A 19,913-nucleotide genomic window follows, 5' to 3' on the forward strand; every position below is an offset into this window, starting at 1 on the left:
AAAGGAATTAGGCTTGGTCATAGTTGTTATAAAGAGCTAATAAAAGCACACATTAAAGTGTTTTTAAGTGGTTAAGAGGTTTATAAATACAATGTAATAATAATAACAACGTATTATTATTAACAGTAATTGTTCACCAAATAAAAAATTTACAAAAATAGTATTTTAAAAAGGGTAAATCAGGCCCACTGTTCAGATATTTTTATAGTAAACAGGAATACTTCATAGATTTGATATGGGTACTAAAGTACATCTTTTCAGGTGATAGTCTTTTTAAACAGATTTTTTAAATCTTTCAATTTCCATCAACCTCTAAAAAATAACTGCCTAACTTTTAGTCAATGTAATAGTAGCTGGATATGGGAGAAGGAACATAACCATTGTGATTTTTTAAATAGCTAGAAGCTCCACGAAACTGATAATGATGTGATTCTGGTGCATCACTCTGCTTCCTGCCCTAACACAACAAATGCTCGTCGGAGGAAGAAATAAATAAGACAGGTGAATAATACAGGCAGACGTGTTTAATCCTGGATCCACCGCCTAGTATCTATGTAACCTTGAGTAGGTCACTTAATGTTTTTGAGCTTCAGTTTCACTATCTGTAAAGTGAGAACCAAAATCTTATTCTGAAAGCTGTCATAGGGTTAAGTAAGCTAATATTTATAAGGCACCCAGCATAGTGTCTGACATATAAAGAGAATTTAATAAATAAATATTATGCCCCCTATGGTTACAGTTCCAGACTGTGCTTCTTCAAAGGGAAAGCAGAGCTGCCCGCCTGCGGCCAAGCATGACGATATGTGGGAAGGCTGCTGTGTGCAGTCTGCTATTGTCAATATTCATCATCAATCTGGACCACTGGATTGGCAGTCCACATGATTATTCACATCCACAGTGGAAAAACTCTCTGAAATGAAAACACACTTTTTGTTTTCCTGTAGACATGCTGCTCACACACCCAGGCCTCTAGCAAGGCTCTCTCTTTGTGTCTGAGATTTTCTAGCTAAGTGTGTTCACCTCTGCACTCTGATTCGAGTTTTTGTGAATGCAAATGTACTACAATACCTTCCAACTGAACATCACATAGGTGGCACAACAAAACGATGTAACACATTAAGACAAGGCAATATATGAACTGCTATCTTCTCAGATATGAAAGCATTGAAAATAATTCCATAAGCTATGAACCAAAATGTGTCTTTACACCATCGCCATTCACAGAAATTTGTCAGCAAAGGGAAAAATTGCTTTCTTTTGTTTCAGATGCAGAGTTGAACTTTTATCTTATTTTCTATATTTTAGAATTAGAATTTTTGACAGTTAGTTGCACAAAAAGGTAGCATGCTGACAAGTGTGCCCTTTTATAATAACTTACTATTTAACAATGATTTCTACTATAGAATATTTCATTTAAAAATTAAAACAAATGTCAACATTCATCTCTAATTTTCTTCCTGAGTCATATGGAACAGATCGAAGCCGTATGGTTCCCACCTGCAGCACCCATCTGGTGCTGGAGGGGAAAATGACCTCATCTGCAAAATTACCTCAGTTACCTGGCTCTGATGTTTTCAACTATGTGACTAATGTATAATTAGTTACCTAACTGCAGCTGATGGCAAAGGATTTTAATAAAATATGAGTGGAAATGTGGATCCATTAAGCACAAATGACTTATGCATAAAGTAAATTAAGATTCATTTTTCACACACTTTCCAGAAAATTAGTAAGCCATTTGGATTGCCTGCTTAATAGTTGCATCATTGTAAATAACTAATGACATCACTTCAACATGCACTTTTGCATTTGATAATGTTCTACAAACAATGAGGGTTTTTATAAATATTTACAAGGTTTTACAGTTCCTGACTACTCAGATGATTTCTATATCGGTAAAGGCTGAGAATTCTATAAAACCTTCACAAAGTAATGTAATTATCTTCTAGGAAAGCTTCACTTAGACTATTTCCTGACAATGGACACCTAATCTGTTTGTCAGTAACCACAGACACTTACTCAGTGCCTGCTCTGTGTTTGGCACTTTATCTAGCCTTTGGTTATAGAATACAGAAGAGGCAAGCACTTGACTCAGACTGACAGGGAAAAAGAAGCATGCCCCAGCAGAACTTTTAAAAAATAGTCAACATCTTTAACAGACTTCAGCCAAATTGTGCATGATATGGAGGTCTTTAGTCGCTGTGTGACCCTTCGGGCCATCTGTGATCCCTCTGCCTGGGCATTCCATAATATGCCGTGGGGTGCGGGCCGGTGAGGAGGCTGGGCTGAGAGACTCAGGTCTCCAGCCTTCCCAGAGTCTACTTCATAATCACTTTCTGTCAGAAATTTTTTAAAAAATATTCCCCAAATGCTTCTCAGTGAAAAGAAGCCTGTTTTGTAAAAGTGGACATATGATAATCATTTCTTCAATGTAGTTATTCCATAATGCTTTACTTGACTCTGCAAAATGACCCCAGAAAGAAAGAGTATGTCCTCTCCTGTGTAGTCTCAGGATCCTGGCTCAGTATCTAGAAAGTTCCTAAAGACTGTTTTTCATGATTTTGTGGAGCCATGAATATCCAGAAGGCTCCTTAATGACCGTGTCATAATTTTGCAGAGGCTGGGAGATGGGAGGGCTGCCCCTTCCTGGGGGCAGCTAAAAATAGTTTGAAATTCTATTCCATTTGGAATATATCCTGACGTCTGTTAGCTAATATTTCATATAAATGCAGATTAAAAGGAAAGATATTTACTTAGTAGCATTAGTAATGACAACAGTTCTGGGTAAGATTCCAATAGCGGTTGAGAGCATGATGTACTTAAAAGGTCTGTACATGGCGTTGGAAATCTTGAAGTCTAATCCTGGCATTGCCATTAACTAGCTACAAACTTGTGTAATCTAATACTACTGCTTTCACCACCACCGCCACCACCACCACCACCACCACCACTAATGTGGTACTTCCAAAGGCTTTTGTTAAAGAATAATCTCACTTTAAAGACATGTGTCTCGTACAGTGTTAATTGTACTATATATCTGAAAATATTCATGGCACTCATCTTTGACAAAATATAGCTCTTTCAACATTGAATAGCAACTTGCTATTTCAACAAACCCTTATCTTCCCGAATTCAAAATAGATAGTGGCACATTGGCCCAACCAGCTGCCTAATAAATGTCTGATTTGAAGGAGTGACTTGTACATAATGCATACTCGCTTTTTTATAAACCTCACCCAGGGACATTTTCTTCATTGCATTTTAGAGCAAGAGGAAGGGAGAGAGAAAGACAGAGAGGAAGGGAGAGAGAAAGAGAGAGAGAAATATCTATGTGCCCGGACCGGGAATCAAACTCGCAACTCAGGTATGTACCCCAGCAGGGAATGAAACCCACCACATTGCAGTTACAGAATGACACTGGGGCCAACTGAGCCACACCCACCGTAGCTACCAGTGGTCCTGCTTATGTGCTTCTGATGCTGTCTGTACCCTAACTTTGGAAATCAAAGCAAAATCATTTGTAAACTCAAATTCTCACTTCCGCTAGGACACATTTTAAATACAACTATTTTTTTTAAGATTATTTATTTATTTATTTATTTTTAGGGAGGGAAGGGGGAGAGGGAGAGGGAGAGGGAGAGGGAGGGAGAGGGAGAGAGAGAGAGAGAAACAGAGAGAGAAACATCAATGTGCGGTTGCTGGGGGTTATGGCCTGCAACCCAGGAATGTACCCTGACTGGGAATCGAACCTGGGACACTTTGGTTCCCAGTCCGTGCTCAATCCACTGAGCTATGCCAGCCAGGGCTAAATACAACTTTTAAATGTTTTACAAATGCTCTCCAGCATATGTTAAAAAAAAAAACCCCTGAATGCTTTTAATTTAAAGTCATTTAGTAGTGATAACACTGCTAAAAGTCAGCTTAAAAAACTTCAGACCTCCTTCGTACAGATTATGTACCTGTAGCCCAAAACGAAACAGCTTTAAATTGTAGAATACAGCCAGCTTAACAATATGTTAAACAACCATATAGTCAAACCAAGGCATTTAAAATTATTTGGCCAAGGACCATTTTCAGCTTTCACTCACGTGATTGTGATGTGCATTACCGTAGCGTTTATTTCCCTCACCAACACAAGTCCTTTGGTCAGTGGCACATTTTTGAACTGCAGTTCCCAAATTATACTGGATTCTTAGCTTAAAAATTGATCTGCCTTTTGATCCCAAATAGCTAAAAATAGTTTGAAATTCGGTATGTTATACTAACTTTTCTAGCAACCAGAACTACCTCCCCCCCCCCGCCACCCCGCTCTCCTTCAGTTTTAGTAAAAGTCAAGAAAGACAAGAAACATAACCGTGAAGAGATTACTGTGAGGATAATGGAAACACAAGCAGTACTCTTATACTCTGACAGAGTGGGAGAACAAAAAGGTCTCTATCTTCAAACGGCAGTGGTGAACGTAAGAAGGATCTACTAACTTTGGGTCTTGGGGTGGCAGACAGGAAATCCGTGAGCAATTAGCACACACACTAAATATCCAGTCATTATTGACCTCTGCCTTCACAGAATTTTTTCCCCCCTCTTAGATGAGGTATCTTTTCCCACTTCTGAACCATTTCAACTCTTTGCCAGCAGAGAATCATGGGGAAACAAGTCAGTTTCTACAAATCTAACAAATTAATAATAATAAAAGAAAGAAAAATCTATGGATCAGGAGTGAGGATGAAAGAACACACCTACGGTGGGAGGGCTCGGGTGAGGTCCGCTCGCAGAAGGCGCGCAGCCGCCTGGCGGTTCGGGGAGAAAAGCACTAGGAAAAGCGAGGCATCCGGCTCCCTGGCTCGTCCACCCGTGAACAAGTCTCTAAGCCTCTCTGACCCTCCGTCTCTCTTCCATCTTTCCTAAGTCCACCCAGAGTTCTTGATGAAGCTCGAACGCTTTGGGAAAACTGTCAAGTGCTACAGCCCCATACAAATAGAAGGCATTGTTGCTTTACTGAGCATCTGCCTTGTGCTGGGACTGCGAGGCATCGTGAAAGTTACAAACCTGATGCGAATTCAGATCCCGCCCTCTGGGAGAGGACGGTCTACAATGGCACTCAGGCAACGTACTGCAAGGCAGAAAGACAGGTGGGTTAATATTCGGGCCAGATAGAAAGATCTCCCTCGCCCTGTTTCCCGGGTGTCGAGGCGGGGTGTGGCCGTCAGGACCCCGCCCGGGGCCCTCAAAGACGCAGGAACAGCTCCCGCGGGAGGACACCCGGAGGGCCCGGCACCAGGCCCACTTCAGCGCCGAGCGAGCTGGGACCGGTCAGAACCGGTGGGCACGGGGCCAAGACGCCCGTTAACAGTCAGCCTAGAAGGAGGCTGGGACCCAGTGAGTCTTTCCACCTGCCTTCACGGCTTCCAAGTGCGGGTACCCCGCAGTGGACCAGCAGGCAGCACTCTCGTGGGGCCTTCGGACTAGACCCACCTACTCGGTCGCCGCTGCCAACGCCCGCAACACGCCCTCCGTTTCCACGGCGACCGGCGGGGCGTGGCCTCCAGGATCCACAACCAGGGACAGCCGCGAGCCGTGGGCCGGGCGCGCCACCTGGTGGCCACATCGGGGAGAGTCCGGGCCAAGGGTCCGTACTGCTGTCTTCGCTGCAGCGGTGCATCTTCCCGCGGTCCTCAAGGCGGGATTTTCACAGCAGCAGATCACCCAGCTGATTCCGCAAAACTCTCACGCCCCTCCGTGCTTCCCTCTAGTGGCAAAACGGGAAGTGGTGAGCTGTGTACAGTCGTGACCTCCGGCCCCTGTGCTGTGCCTGTGAGCCGGTGGCTTTTGTCTCTGTTCGTTTGTAACACGAGACCTCGGGACTTACTGGTGGGTGGATGGGGAAAGGGGTGCGTGCGCCCGCCTCTGCCCCACTCAGCCCCTTCCACCACTGCAGCTCTTCTTCCATCTGCTTTTGTTTTGCGTTAAGAGTTCTTTTGGGTTTAGCTCCAAATAGAATTGCCAACCCCTGGACTAAGTGCTTACTTACATGGTAATTTCCAGCTCTAAAAGTCCTTGACTCTATTTTCCTTCTTGCTTTACTTTTTTTGCTCCTAAACTTCAAGAAAACCAATATTGATACCATCTTTCCCTGTTTCCACCTTTTGTAGCTTAAAATTCCCCCTTTCTTAGCCTGCATTTTCTCATTCTTTGCTTCAAGAGTTTCTTTTTTAAAAAATTTTATTTTAATTGTTGTTCAAGTACAGTTTTCTGTCTTTTACTCCCAGCCCAGCCCACCCACCCATCCCCCCACCTCCCTCCCATTTCCACACCCTCCCCAGTGTTGGTCCATGTGTCCTTTATATTTGTTCCTATAAACCCTTCCCCTTTTCCCCTGAAATTCCCTCGCCTCTCCCCTCTGATCACTTTCAGCCTGTTCTCTATTCAGGACAATTTCTCACATACTGGGAGTACCTACTTCACTAGTTACACTGCAATTCTTTTTCTATCCTTTTGTCCTGGGAAGACAGAAGTGGGGTGTTCCATTGGGCTTCCACTCTCTTCATAAGTCACCTGTTTGGTAGTCTTGAATTTGATTTTTAAAAATAGGTTATCGTGTGTTTTATGATTAATGTTGTGTTATATTAGTAACATAGTAAGAACTTCTTAAAGGAGGGGAACTGAAGGAGTGAATGAAAATGCGAATTATATTTTAGTTAAGGGCATTTATGTCATCAGTAGAAAGCCATCCAAAATTAACCAGTTTGATATAATTAATGTGTTCCATCTCTTTATTTTATCAGTGTTCCATATTTACGTGCCAATAATTTGCTATGCTCTATGTATTTGAGAAGGGCTTTTGTATTTATCTTCCCTAGAATAACAACAGGTGGCAAAATTATTCAATAGAATACAAACGCAGGAGAAAAAGAAGCTATCACGCAAAATTTTTAGAGCATGGAGATTTTTTTTGATTGTTTGTTAAATGGGAAAACGATTTTGTGATTCTTCAGCACTTTGAATTCATTCCCAAGTATTTCCTATAAATCATGGGCCTGCTTCTTTTACAAGAGCTTGGGCCTATAGTCAAAAATGTACTTGTACCCTATCATTTATCTCCTGTGCAGTTTTTCTTATGGTGTTTGCCAGTTGGTGGTCAAACAGTGAAGCCAGATTAAAAAACATTTGCCAAGTTTCCTCATTTGACCTCGATTTTCTGTTAGCCCTTATGTTGGATGAGGAAAAGGAGATAGGAGACTTTCTGTGGTAGAAAAAGCCACATTTGTTGTCTGGTTTGAACAGAAACACAAAGAGCCTATTTGGTATGCACAGTTGCTAAATATTTTATACTTTAAAAATGTTTTTATTTGTTTTCATTGAGGGTCACTACCTCTGCAAACAGACCCTAAGGCAATCATCTAAATGGGTTCATAGTAAATCTCTAATAATTTTAGAGACCTGAGCTAGTGATTAACCTATCAACTTTGCCAATCAGTTCAAACTTCTAGTAAACAAAAAATTTTACTAACAACAAAGTTACTTTTGAGAAATGGAAAAGCCCTGCTATAACTTCTTATCCAAAACCTTTTTCCTGACAAATTTGAAACAATTAAATTGGTGTTTTGCAAACAGGAAATCATGAAGTAAAATATTCTCTTGAGAGGAAAAGTTTATGCTCCCTTTAAGCAGGCAGGATAACAAACTCATGTAGGGGTCTGTTTGACCCAACATCCATTGGCATGTTGCAATAGGGTAAAACAGGATTGTTTTCCACATTATTTTTATGTCACAGTATTTTCCTTCAGGCCAGAGGCAGAGCCCTGCCATCCATCCTCTTCTCTTCAGCTCTTTAAACCAAGTTTAAATATGGATGACCAGAACACTGGCAAAAAGAGACCACGTCTCTTTTCCTCCACCTATCCCCTCTGCCTAACTAATTTTTGAAATTACTTTTATGAGCTCTTTGTTGTCTCTGAAGGAGAAGAGCCCAGAATGGAAAGCGAGAGCCAGAGTCACATCTCAGAAGCTGAGCCGGGTGATGAGGACCGTGCCCGAGGGTTTTGGGTGTGATCTCATGAGAGCAGTCCAGCTACAGTGAGTTGCTGCCTGCTTCCAGCAGTTTTAAAATATGACCACATAGAATATATGTACAAATCAGGAGAGTGTGATCCCAAAATCCAGAAACAGACAAATACAGGTACATAGATATTTATACTAAGTTGCTTCAGACAAAAGTGCCAAGGTAATTAAATGAAGCAAGGATAGTATTGTCGACAAATGCTAGTATAACTATTGCATATCTGCTGTCTGTCTGGTAAAAAGAAGAGTCTTGACTGACCATACACTATACAAAAAATTAACTCAAAATGAATCATAGATCCAAACATAAAAACTAGAGAGGCCAAGTGTAGGCTCTGTGGTCAGCTGTTCTAGCTGAGCCCACAAAGTGCCAGATGTATCAGTGAAGCCGTCGTGGACCCTCCCAGCTAGTCCGTCCAGCAGCTGAATGTTGCTGAGTTAACCCCTCGGTCAGTGCCACAAGAGATCGCCAATGACCCACCTACAGAATCTGAGATATGGTGGTGGTTTTAAGCCACTATGTGTCGATAGTGTATCAGTTACCTACTGCTATATAACAAATTACCCAAAGTTTAGTGATTCAAGACAACAGTAATCACTTACTACCTCACAGTTTCTATGGACCAGGAATTCGGGAGCAAGTTGATCGGGCAGTTCTGACTTGGGTATCTCAGGAGGTCAGAGGTTAGACTCTATCTGTGCCTGAAGGCACTTTCAGTCTAGGGGGAGGGAGGGACAGACAAGTTAATAGGCAATTGCAACACAGTTGGATAACCCCTGGAATAGGGGTAAATGCAGAGTGCTCAGGGCAAACCTAACCCAGTCCTGAGGGTCAGGGAAAAGTTCCTAGGGGAAGTGAGATCTCATTTGAGACTTGACAATGAGAAGAAATTAGACAGTTTGGAGGGCTTGGCATGAGAGGGGCCGGGACAGAGGGATGGGCATGTACAATGGCCTAGAGGTAAAAACAAAAAATGTAAGTTTCTCATGGTACTGAAAGAAATTTAGTAAGGTCTTGGAGAGAGGAGGGGTGAATCAGGGGGCTGGAGAAGCAAGCAGGGACAGATCCCGATGGGCCGTCTAAACCACGCTCTTTGATGATGACAAAAAATCAGTCTGGCTGGAGTGCGGATGAGGGCAGGAGGGGTCAAGATGGGGACAGTTTCAGGATGAACTCCACTGACCACAGTTGCAATCTTTCTTCTGCCTCAGGGCTTCTCACTTCAGTCTCGTTTCTCGTCCAAGAAACTTGTCTCATGCTCTGCCTTTTGTAAGACTGCAATGATTAGCAAAAAGAATGACCTCATCTCCCTGGCTAAAGTTATCAGCTTGCCCCATCTCTGGACCTTTCTGTGACTCAGATAAGATGCTCACTCCCACACCAGGAAGTAGTTAGTTAGTCTATGAAACTCTGCTTCCAACAAACATATTAAAAGAATTAGAACGTATGGAGAAACATTACTTCACATCTGGAGAATGAGGCAATATAAACTCTAACTCCCATGTTTTAAGAACTGTATTGTTTTCCAGTTGCCTCCCCCCCCCTTTTTTTTTTACTATGGTAAGAACACTACATGAGATCTACCATCTTAACAACATTTTAAGTGCACATTATGATACAGCTAACTATAGGCACCATATTTACAACAGATCTCTAAAATTTATACACCTAGTGTAATGGAAACTTTCTATCTGTTGAACAGCACCTTCCCGTTTCCCCTACCCTGAACCCTGGCCCTCACCATTCTCCTCTGCTTCAGTGTGTTTGACTGTTTCAATGCTTTGTGTGAGTGGAATCAGGCAGTACTGGCCCTTCTGTGGCTGGCTTTACTTCCCTTAGCATGATGCCCTCCAGGCTTATCCACGTTGTCACAAATGGCAGGATTTCCTCTTTATTTTTTTAAGGCTAAACAATATTCCAGGGTATGAATATACCATGTTTTCTTCCTTTGTTCATCCCTTAATGGACAGTGAGGTTGTTTCTGTATTTTGGTTACTCTGAATAATGCTGTGATGAACATGGGAGTGTAAATGTCTTTGATTTCAGTTCTGTTGAATAATGGGGTTACTGGATCATTTGGTAGTTCTATTTTTAATTTTTTGAAAAACCTCCATACTGTTTTCCAAAATTGCTATACACAATGCAATAGCTTTCTTGTTAGTCAGAAACAGTGGTTTAGAACAGACTATGGGAAAATGTGCCATATAAAAATACCACAAACAGAATAAAGAGGTTAACTACAATACTAATAGTATATATTCAAAACTTAAGTAATAATTTGTAAAAAGTTCTCAAAAGAGAACTGGGTTGGAAAAGAAATACTACATACCTGAACAGAAAATACATGACATTGAATAATGCCAATGCCAATTCTTTCCAAATGCATGCATAATGTGAATCTACAAAATGGTATTTGTTTGCAGAAAGGAACATAATTGGGACATTCTCAGGAATATATATCAATACCAACAAATCCAAGGTAGTGTGCTATAAAGTAGAAAGAAATAATGGGGTCTTGGGTTGTTCCCTGTACTTCATATGGTGTTGAGAAAATATGAAGTATTTTACCTCTTATGCAGTGCACTAGCTAAGAAAACTGTTGCAAAAAACCACATTATGTGATTCCACTTAAACGATATGTCCAGAAAAAGCAAATGTACAATGACAGAAATTGAGAGACTTCAGTCAGGGCTCTGCACACCAGGGTCACCAGCAGGGGCATTTGGAGAGAGAGCTGTTCAGATGAGAGAGAGCAGCTGAACGGGGTGGGGCTCATTTCTGGACCCTGAAATCAGAAGATCCTTCTAGTGCATGCCCCCGACTTTGGGAATTGCTCATTGTGAACTCTGGTGAGACTGAGAGACATAGGGCACTGAACCACACTTTGTTGATGCTTACTTTGTGTAAGAACATGAAATTTGGAGAAATTTGGAGTCCAGCCTTTTTCTGAAGCTGCTTACCAGTGTTGAGACCTTGGATAAGTTACTTCACCTTTCTGCACCTCAATTTCCTTATCTGTAACAGGAGATAATATTGCATACTTCTCAGGGATGACCTAAAGATGAAGTAAACCCCTGGTGCAATTCCTGGCACATAGTAGGTTTTCAATGAATATTAGTTCTTCCTGTACTCCTTCTAAAATATTATTACAAAGAGAAAATGCCAGAAAGTAGGAAACTGTGGAGCTCTTCTGGGCCCCATTTCTTCTGGACCACACCAATGCTTTGTGACTGAGTTTTACCAAGTAACATGCTAGCTGAATTTGAAGACTTGCCTAGTAAAAATAAATATGGTAAAAGATGACTTGGAAAAAAAATTAAGAATGGCCTATAATGAAATCATTAAGGTGAGGCTTAGATGCAATAGGATGCCTTTGCAAGAAGAGACACCGTCAAGGTCAGATGAACTCTCTCTCTCTCAGAGAGCACACAGTGACATGGCAGTTGCCCACAAACAAGGAAGAGAGACTTCACCAGAAATCAGCAATGCTAGCTCCCTGATCTCAGCCGTCCAGCTTCCAGAGCTGTGAGAAAATGTCTGTTGTTTAAGCCACCCAGTCTAGGGCACTTTATTATGGCAGCCCAGGCTAAGTCAGCGTACAGCCCCTTCAAAGTGATCCCAGCCAGAGGGTGAGGAAGCTGCCTGGTTAGTTCTGCATTCTAATTTCGTTGAGGACTACTCCTTGGGGCACTGATTTCCTGGCAGTCATGGCCTGCACCATGCAGGGGCTGAGCATGCTTCTGTTCTCTGTGGGCCAGAGAAGTTCTCACTCTGCTGGAGAGTCTCCTGCAGGAAGAAGCCGATGGCTTTCCTGCTGAGTGCTGAAGGGATGTAGGCAGGGCAATCTGGTCCACCACAGCTGCCAGGATGCACTTTTACCTTGTGCATCCCTTGTAATGGCTCACCAAGATAATCAGTTAGCTCTGTAAGGGTGTAGGCAGGATCTCTCCGCTTCACTGATGTATCACCAGTGCCCAGCAGAGAGCCCAGCACATTGTTGGGGGAGAGCCCCAAAAGTCTAAATTCAGAGTTGATTCCAAAGAACTGACATGTAGCCTTATTCAAATTCATGACAACTTTAGCAGGAGAAACTTCCTATACAGGCAAAGCAGCTGCTGCTTCTAGTGGTGGCCAGCTGGGAAGAATCCACACCCTCCCAAGACAGGGTCCCTTTTATATGGGGTTAGTAGTAAAACCCTATGGTGAGTAGGCAGTGAGACAACCAGAAAGAACAGTGCATTCCTAAGTTAGCAGATAACATTGGGCAGTTATCACACTCTATACACTCTTTAACCTCCTTCCTGGAGGCATGCCATTTGTCTTTGGGCAGCATTCCTGATTTTCTGGGTAGTCAGCCAAGCCTGAGACTGTTGAGAGTTAAGAGTCCAACATTTCCCAGATGCCTTTGCTGCCGGAGCCATATTGCATGTCAGTGAGTTCCTCTCCACATGTGACAGATGCTCGATACATATCTAGTGAATGTTTGGATAAATGAATAAATGGTGATCCCTTTCAGAAAGTAACCCAGGCATGTTATGCTGTGTGTTTGACAAGCAAATTACAGGTGCAGCATGAAACCTCTAAGTTATTGTGACATCTGAATTCCCACACCCAAAAATCACTGATATTTCTCAACTAACCAGTTAAGGGCCTTACTAGGCTTTCTATGTAAAGCTTAAGAGGTAAATTTTTATCCCTTTGCAACAAATGCAGTCTTAACACCTTTTTTCTACAGCCAGGCCACTCACACATTGTGCTGGGATCAAGAAAGATGAGACATACGCAGCCCACCCTGCACAACTGCCACCAGGCTCAGGTGCATGACTCTCTCGGAGTGGCTCCCAGCTGCCCAGAGGCATGAACACAGACAGGTGGAGCACCTGGGGGTGGAGGTGGCGTTGCAGAGCTCCAACTTTATTCTGTGAGCACTGGAAGTGGTGGAAGGTTTCCCAGCATGCCAAAAGCAAGAGTTCAGAAGGAGTAATGGAACAGTGATTTTTAGGCAGAAAGGGAATGGGGAGAGACTGGAGGCTGGGGGACCAGAGGGGAGGGAAGAGACCTGAGCCAGCATGGGTTGACAGAGACTTTGGGGCCATGAGCCACTGTCCATAGCGAGTCACTAGATCTACTTCCAGAAAGATGGTACTTCCAAATACTGCCAGGTATATGCCCCCCAGGCAGGAGACAGGAGGCTTCTTCACCAAAGAGAAAAACTCTCCACATACTGACATTGGAAGGATGCAGCATAAGAAAGCAGTGAAGAAAACTCCAGTATGACTGCGGTGCAGTTGGCCTAGAAAGTAATCTGGCCCAGTGGAGCAGGAGAACTGAGAGTTACTTGTAAGACTGAGATTGCCAGCAAAAGAGTGGAGCAGAAAGATTACCAGATGTACTTTCGTATTTGGAAAATAATAATAATAATAATAATAATAATAATAATAATAATAGGTGTTTGACAAGTCCAATCAAACATTTGAACAGATTCATGGGAAACTGCAACTGTAAATAACAAGGCAATTGTTGACTCCTGGAAAAATAAAAAGTTCAAGAAAAGAAACATAATCATTGGAACTATCTGCCTCAATAGTGTGTAATATTTGCATGCTTTTTCTTTATATGAATAGAGACTACTGACTTAACCAAAAATTGGACAGAGAAGGAAGCGGGCAAGTGAGGCCATAAGTTGTAAGAGAACTAAAATGTCATCCACTATAACAAGAAACTAGTTTATGTTAAAATTAGTATTTTGAATTATTGAGAAAGAAGGGTCTAAGAAAGTGTTAGAATTTCCAAATAAAATCCATTAAAAATAACATTAGACTCCTATCTTAATATAAAATCCAGATTTAAATGAATTAATAAGCATTAAAATGAGGGCTTTAAAAATAAACTTGGCATGGAAAAAGCTTGCCTAAGCAAGACACAAACTGCAAAAGCCATAAAGGTAAATTATGGACAGATTGTTACAAAATTATATTTATTGGAGTGATATTGGTTAATAAAGTTATATAGATTCCAAGTGTACAATTCTACAACACATCATTTGGATGTTGCATTGTATGTTTGCCACCCAAAGTTGATGGTCAGGTTTGGCCTTGAAAGAGCAAGAAATTCAGGAGTGACAGGAACTACCATAAATCAAGTTAAAACAAAGCAACAAACCTGAAAGAAAATATGCACAACACATTTAAGATAAAAGGATTAATACTCTATTTACATATGTAATTTTTAGTAGTTTTGCCCTGTTCTTTTTCAAATATATCTGATCAATTTTAAAATATCTTGTCCCTTAGTCATACTTTTCATAGTCTTATTTCATTAAACACATTAAACTTATTTTATATTCTGAATCTGATATTCTAATAATTGCAGTCTTTGTAGTTCTGAGTCTGTGTTTTACTGTTTTGGCTAATGCTTCCTCATGTGAGCTTGTTTCCTGTTTTTTTGATTGTGAGTTCATGTTTGTTGAAACCTTGTATGTGAGAATTTTTTAAAACTTGGCTTAAAGGTTTTTCTGCAGGAAGTTTGCTTTCACTAACCAAATGCCTGAGACCATAACCATCTCAGAACCGCTCTGAACCATATTTATGTGTGAGGGCTTCTTGTGCTACATAAGCGTGTGGATTCTGGTTCCAGACCGGCCTGAGGGTTCAGCTTGTAGTTTCCAATTCTCAAGGAACACTTCCCCCCCTTCCCTATCCCCTACTATGTAAGTGACTTTCCCATAATCAGTCTTGCAAATCTGATCATGTCACTTCCCCTACTTGAAAACTATAGGCCCACTTATTTGTCAGGTCTCAGCTTAAACGTTATTCCTCATTAACACCTCCTCTAGCTGCCTTCCCTGAAACTAGATCAGGTCCCCAAATGCATGCTCTTGTTGTACCTTGTGCTTCTCCTGACAGCATTCATAACAACAAAAATCAATTATTTGTGTAACCACATTTCAGTGAAATGGTGTCTTCACCAGCAGCTGGCTGTAAACTTGATGATGCTGGAGCCCTGTCAGTTACCTTCACTGCTGTGTCTCTAACACCCAACTTGGTGCCTGGTGTATACTGGTTGAATAAATAAAAAATGAATAAAGGACAGTTTTGAATCTAGTTACCAGCTCTGTCATGTTCTAGCTACATGACTGTCTCTAAGTCATTGAATGTCTCAAAGTCTCAGTTGTTCACTTGTGAAATAGCATTAATAATACATACCTCATAGGATTGTTGCAAGGGTTACATGTGGCATAGCTAAAGAACGACAAATTGGATCTTGGCAATGGTAGATACTCAATAACTTGTAGTTTTGATAATAATTTGCCAGAGAGGCCTCATAAGTTCTAAGCAATTGTGCCTGCCAGTTATTTTGAGCATACTCACATAGCCACCTCAAATAGGGAGTAATGTAAAGAGCTTTTAGCCCATAATGAATCACATGCAAATATGATAATTAACAGATTATTCCTGAAATTAGACATTAGAATGATATATACTTAAAGCTCAATAATATAGCTTTTAAAAATAAGCCAGTACTATGGTTTCATGGGTACACACCTACATCAAAATTTATTAAGTTGTGCACTTTAAATCTGTGCAGTCTATTGTATGTCAATTATCCCCCAGTAAAACTTTTTTTTTTAAAAAATAAAGACAAAAGTTAATCCATGAACAAAGAGTAGAATGAAATCCATGACATATCTCTGTTATTTAGGATGAAGTTTGATTTATTTTATTTTTTTCCATCACTATTTATCCCCCTACACCCTCCTCCATCTCTACCCTCCCCTCCGCAGCCCTGCAGTCACCACACTGTCAGTGTGTCCATGAGTTTTTTCTTTTTTGTTCAGTCCCTCTACCCCTGGCCCCCTCCAAGCTGTTAGCCTGCTTTCTGTCTATGAGTCTGTTTCTCTTTTTCTTCTTTTTTTTTTTAAATATATTTTATTGATTATGCTATTACAGTTGTCCCATTTCCCCCCTTCTCTCCTCTCCACCCTGTACCCCCCTCCCGCCCACATTTCCCCCTTTAGTTCATGTCCATGTGTCATACTTATGAGTTCTTTAGTTTCTACATTTCCTGTACTATTCTTGCCCTCCCCCTATCTATTTTCAACCTACATTCTATGCTACTTATTCTCTATACCTTTTCCCCCTCTCTCCTCCTCCCACCCCCCTGCTGCTAACCCTCCATTTCTGTGGTTCTGTTCCTGTTCTAATTGTTTACTTAGTTTCTTTTGGTTTTGCTTTAGGTGTGGTTGTTAATATTTGTGAGTTTGCTGTCCTTTTACTATACATGTCTTTTCTTTATCTTCTTTTCTTAGATAAGTCCCTTTAGCATTTCATAAAATAAGGGCTTGGTGATGATGAACTCCTTTAACTTGACCTTATCTGAGAAGCACTTTATCTGCCCTTCCATTCTAAATGAGAGCTTTGCTGGATAGAGCAATCTGGGATGTAGGTCCTTGTCTTTCATGACTTGGAATATTTCTTTCCAGCCCCTTCTTGCCTGTAAGGTCTCTTTGGAGAAATCAGCTGACAGTCTGATGGGAACTCCTTTGTAGGTGACTGTCCCCTTACCTCTTGCTGCTTCTAGGATTCTCTCCTTCGTTTTTACCTTGGCTAATGTAATTATGATGTGCCTTGGTGTGTTTCTTCTTGGGTCCAACTTCTTTGGGGCTCTCTGAGCTTCTTGGATTTCTTGGAAGACTGTTCCCTTTGCCAGATTGGGGAAGTTCTCCTTTATTATTTGTTCAAATACGTGCTCAATCTGTTGCTTTTCCCCTTCCGATTCTGGTACCCCTATAATTCGGATATTGGAACGTTTAAAGGTGTCTTGGATGCTCTTAATCTTTTCCTCAATTTTTTGAATTCTTATTTCATCATGCTTTCCTGCTTGGTTGATTCTATCTTCCTTCTGGTCCACTGTATTGTTTTGAGACTCATATTCCTTCCTTTCACTATTGGCTCTCCTCCGCGTGTCTTCCTGCATCTGTTTTATGGTAATCTGCATTCTTTCATCTAAATTTCGTCCAAAATCCACCAGTTCCGTGAGCTTTCTGATCACCAGTGTTTTGAACTGCGCATCTGATAGATTGGCTAGTTCTTGGTCGCTCAAAAGGATGAGTCCTGGGGGACTGATCTGCTCTGTTGAAAACATAGTTTGTTTGTTTGTTTGTTTTTCCCCCTGTCTCTCCTTTTTTTTTTTCCGGTCTGGTTGCTCTTGTTACGGTGGGGGGCGGAGCCTTAGGTGCTCACCAGGGCTGGGCACCCCGGTCACTAGATTGTGACGTTATATGTGGCGGTGGGAGCGGGGGGCGGGAGCGGGGTGGGAGAAAACAATGGCGGTAGTTCCGTTCCCCTGGACTCAGGCCCTCGTCTGGGCTTCTGGGCCGTGAGTTCTGCCCTGGTCCACAATCGCTACCCCTCTGGGTCTGCCAGCCGCAGCTTGCGTACTCAGGGATCACCGCTGCCTTCTTGCGCCCCAGATGGCTTTTGCACCGATTTCGCGCCAAACCTTCCCCCGACCTCTGCCTGCAGCCGACCCGCGCCAACCCCGCGCCTGCCGGGCTGGTCTTCTCCTACCAGTCCGGATGAATGCGTCTACTTCAACTTCTTGGCTGCCCGACTTCCATTCAGATAAATCCTCTGCCGGATCTGGGTGTTATTCTGATAGTAAATTATTGTTGTAAATTATTGGTTTTCTAATCTTGGTTGTACGAGGAGGCACGGTGCGTCCACCTATTCCTCCATCTTGCCTCTCTTTTTCTTCTTAGTTCAGTTTGTTCATTAGATTCCACATATGAAGCAGATTGTACAGTACTTGTCTTTCTCTGACTGACTTATTTCACTTGGCAGAATGTTCTCCAGGTCCATTCATACTGTCACAAAGGGTAAAATTTTCTTCTTTTTTACCCCCAAGTAATATTTCATTGTATAAATATACCATAGCTGTTTTATCCGCTTATCTGCTGATGGACACTTGGGCTGTTTCCAAATCTTGGCTATTGTAAGTAACACTGCAATGAATGTAGGTATGCATATATTCTTTCAAGTTAATGTTTTGGGTTTCTTTTGATAAGTTCCTAGAAGCAAAATTGCTGGGTCAAAAGGGAGATCCATTTTTAATTTGTTGAGGAAACTCCACACTGCTTTCCACAGTGGTTGCACCAGTCTGCATTCCCACCAAGAGTGCACAGGTGGCCCTTTTCTCCACATCCTCACCAACACTTCTTTGTTGATTTACAAGTATTGATGATGACCATTCTGACAGGTGTGAGGTAATATCTCATTATGGTTTTAATTTGCATTTCTCTGATGATTAGTGATATTGAGCATCTTTTCATGTCTGTTGGCCACATGTATGTCATCTTTAAAGAAGTGTCTATTTAGGTCCTTTGCCCATTTTTAAATTGGATTGTTTGTGTTTTTTGGTGTTGAGTTTTTAAGTTCTTTATAAATTTTAGAATTAGCACCTTACCAGTTGTGAGTTCTCCCACAAAGTGGGTTGTCTTTTAATTTTGTTGATGGTTTCCTTTGTTGTGCAAAAACTTCTTAGTTTGATATAGTCCTGCCTGTTTATTTTTTCTTTTGTTTCTTTTGCATGAGGAGATATATCAGAAAAAAACATTGCTATGAGCAATGTCCAAGATTTTACTGCCCATTTTCTTCTGGAGTTTTTATACTTTTGAGTCTAACATTTAAGTCATTAATCCATTTTGAGTTTATTCTTGTATGTGGTGTAAGAAGGAGATCTAGTTTTATTTTTTTACACAGATCTGTCCAATTTCCCAATACCATTTATTTAATAGACTATCTGTACTGCATTGTATTTTTTGCCTCTTTTGTCTAATATTAATTGCCTATAAAGGTGTGAGTTTATTTCTGAGCTCTCTATTCTGTTCCATTTATCTATGTGTTTGTTTTTATGCCAGTACCATGCTGTTTTGATTACTATGCCCTTATAGTATAGTTTGATATTAAGTAGCATAATTTTTCCAGCTTTGTTCTTCTCTGTCAAGATTTCTGTGGCTATTTGGGGGCTTTTGTGGTTCCATATAAATTTTTGGATTATTTGTTCTTGTTCTGTGAAATTATTTAATCATTTTGTTAACCAAAAGGATCTGTCTTTATTATTTTACTTCAATTTGAGGGCAATTTGTTTGTTATAGTTTTTTTTCATTGCAGTTTGAACTGCAGTTTGACAATGTTGATGCCATCATTGCTGAAACTCCACTCCTCAAATGTAAATATTTGCTGAAGGTTAATCTTGCTTCAACAGTACAAAAGGAAACAGCTCTATTTCAGAACTGACAGATGCTTTTTATGGTGATACCCTGAAAAATATGCATAATGCCAGGTTTCTTTTCAAGGTACACCCTTCACAGATGAACTTTGGCCTCTTTCAGAAGAGTGACCACTTGAGTATACAATTCAGAAATCATGGGTATCTGCATGTGATTCAACCGCCTGTATTTCTGCTACTGTAAACACAGCAGCAATCAGCTGTACCATTTATTCACTCACGCCCATAGAGTGCACCCTCACTTGGGTTGACCAGCCCAAAGACCTGTGAATAAACCCCAGGGCGCGGAACTGAAAGGTGAGCAAGTGCTGGGAGGTGATGCTTCTGTGAACCTGGTGAAGAACTTTGAGACAGTGTCATAGTGTGTGTTCCCCAAAAGCAGACCCTGAGAAAAGAACTTGGGACCCAGGTAGTTTATTTAGGAAATGACCTCGGGAAGCACAAAAGAGGGAGTGGAAGTGGACAGGAAAGGGAGGAATGCCAAGAAAGAATGCATTACAGGTGAGTTACTGCTGCGGGAAATGGGCACAGTCTCACTTGGGACACTCTGAGGGGACATTTGAAA

At 41.4% G+C, this 19,913-nt stretch overlaps 1 protein-coding gene across 3 annotated transcripts in view; it reads right to left on the reverse strand.

The window, feature by feature from the left end:
• Positions 1 to 5,489, reverse strand: part of CCDC83 (coiled-coil domain containing 83) — a 63,761-nt gene extending 58,272 nt beyond the window's left edge. The window contains exons 1-2 of one of the 3 annotated variants that reach the window (XM_036028712.1): positions 5,391 to 5,478; positions 5,043 to 5,110 (exon numbers count right to left, since the gene is read on the reverse strand). The gene's annotated coding sequence lies outside the window, so the exon portion shown is untranslated. Of the gene's footprint in view, positions 1 to 5,042 lie in introns of all 3 variants that reach the window. The other 2 variants (XM_036028711.1, XM_036028713.1) reach the window with 2 other exon arrangements.
• Positions 5,490 to 19,913: the final 14,424 nt, after the last annotated feature.

Source organism: Phyllostomus discolor, chromosome 6 (genome assembly GCF_004126475.2).
Source record: "Phyllostomus discolor isolate MPI-MPIP mPhyDis1 chromosome 6, mPhyDis1.pri.v3, whole genome shotgun sequence".
Taxonomy (NCBI): Eukaryota; Metazoa; Chordata; class Mammalia; order Chiroptera; family Phyllostomidae; genus Phyllostomus; species Phyllostomus discolor.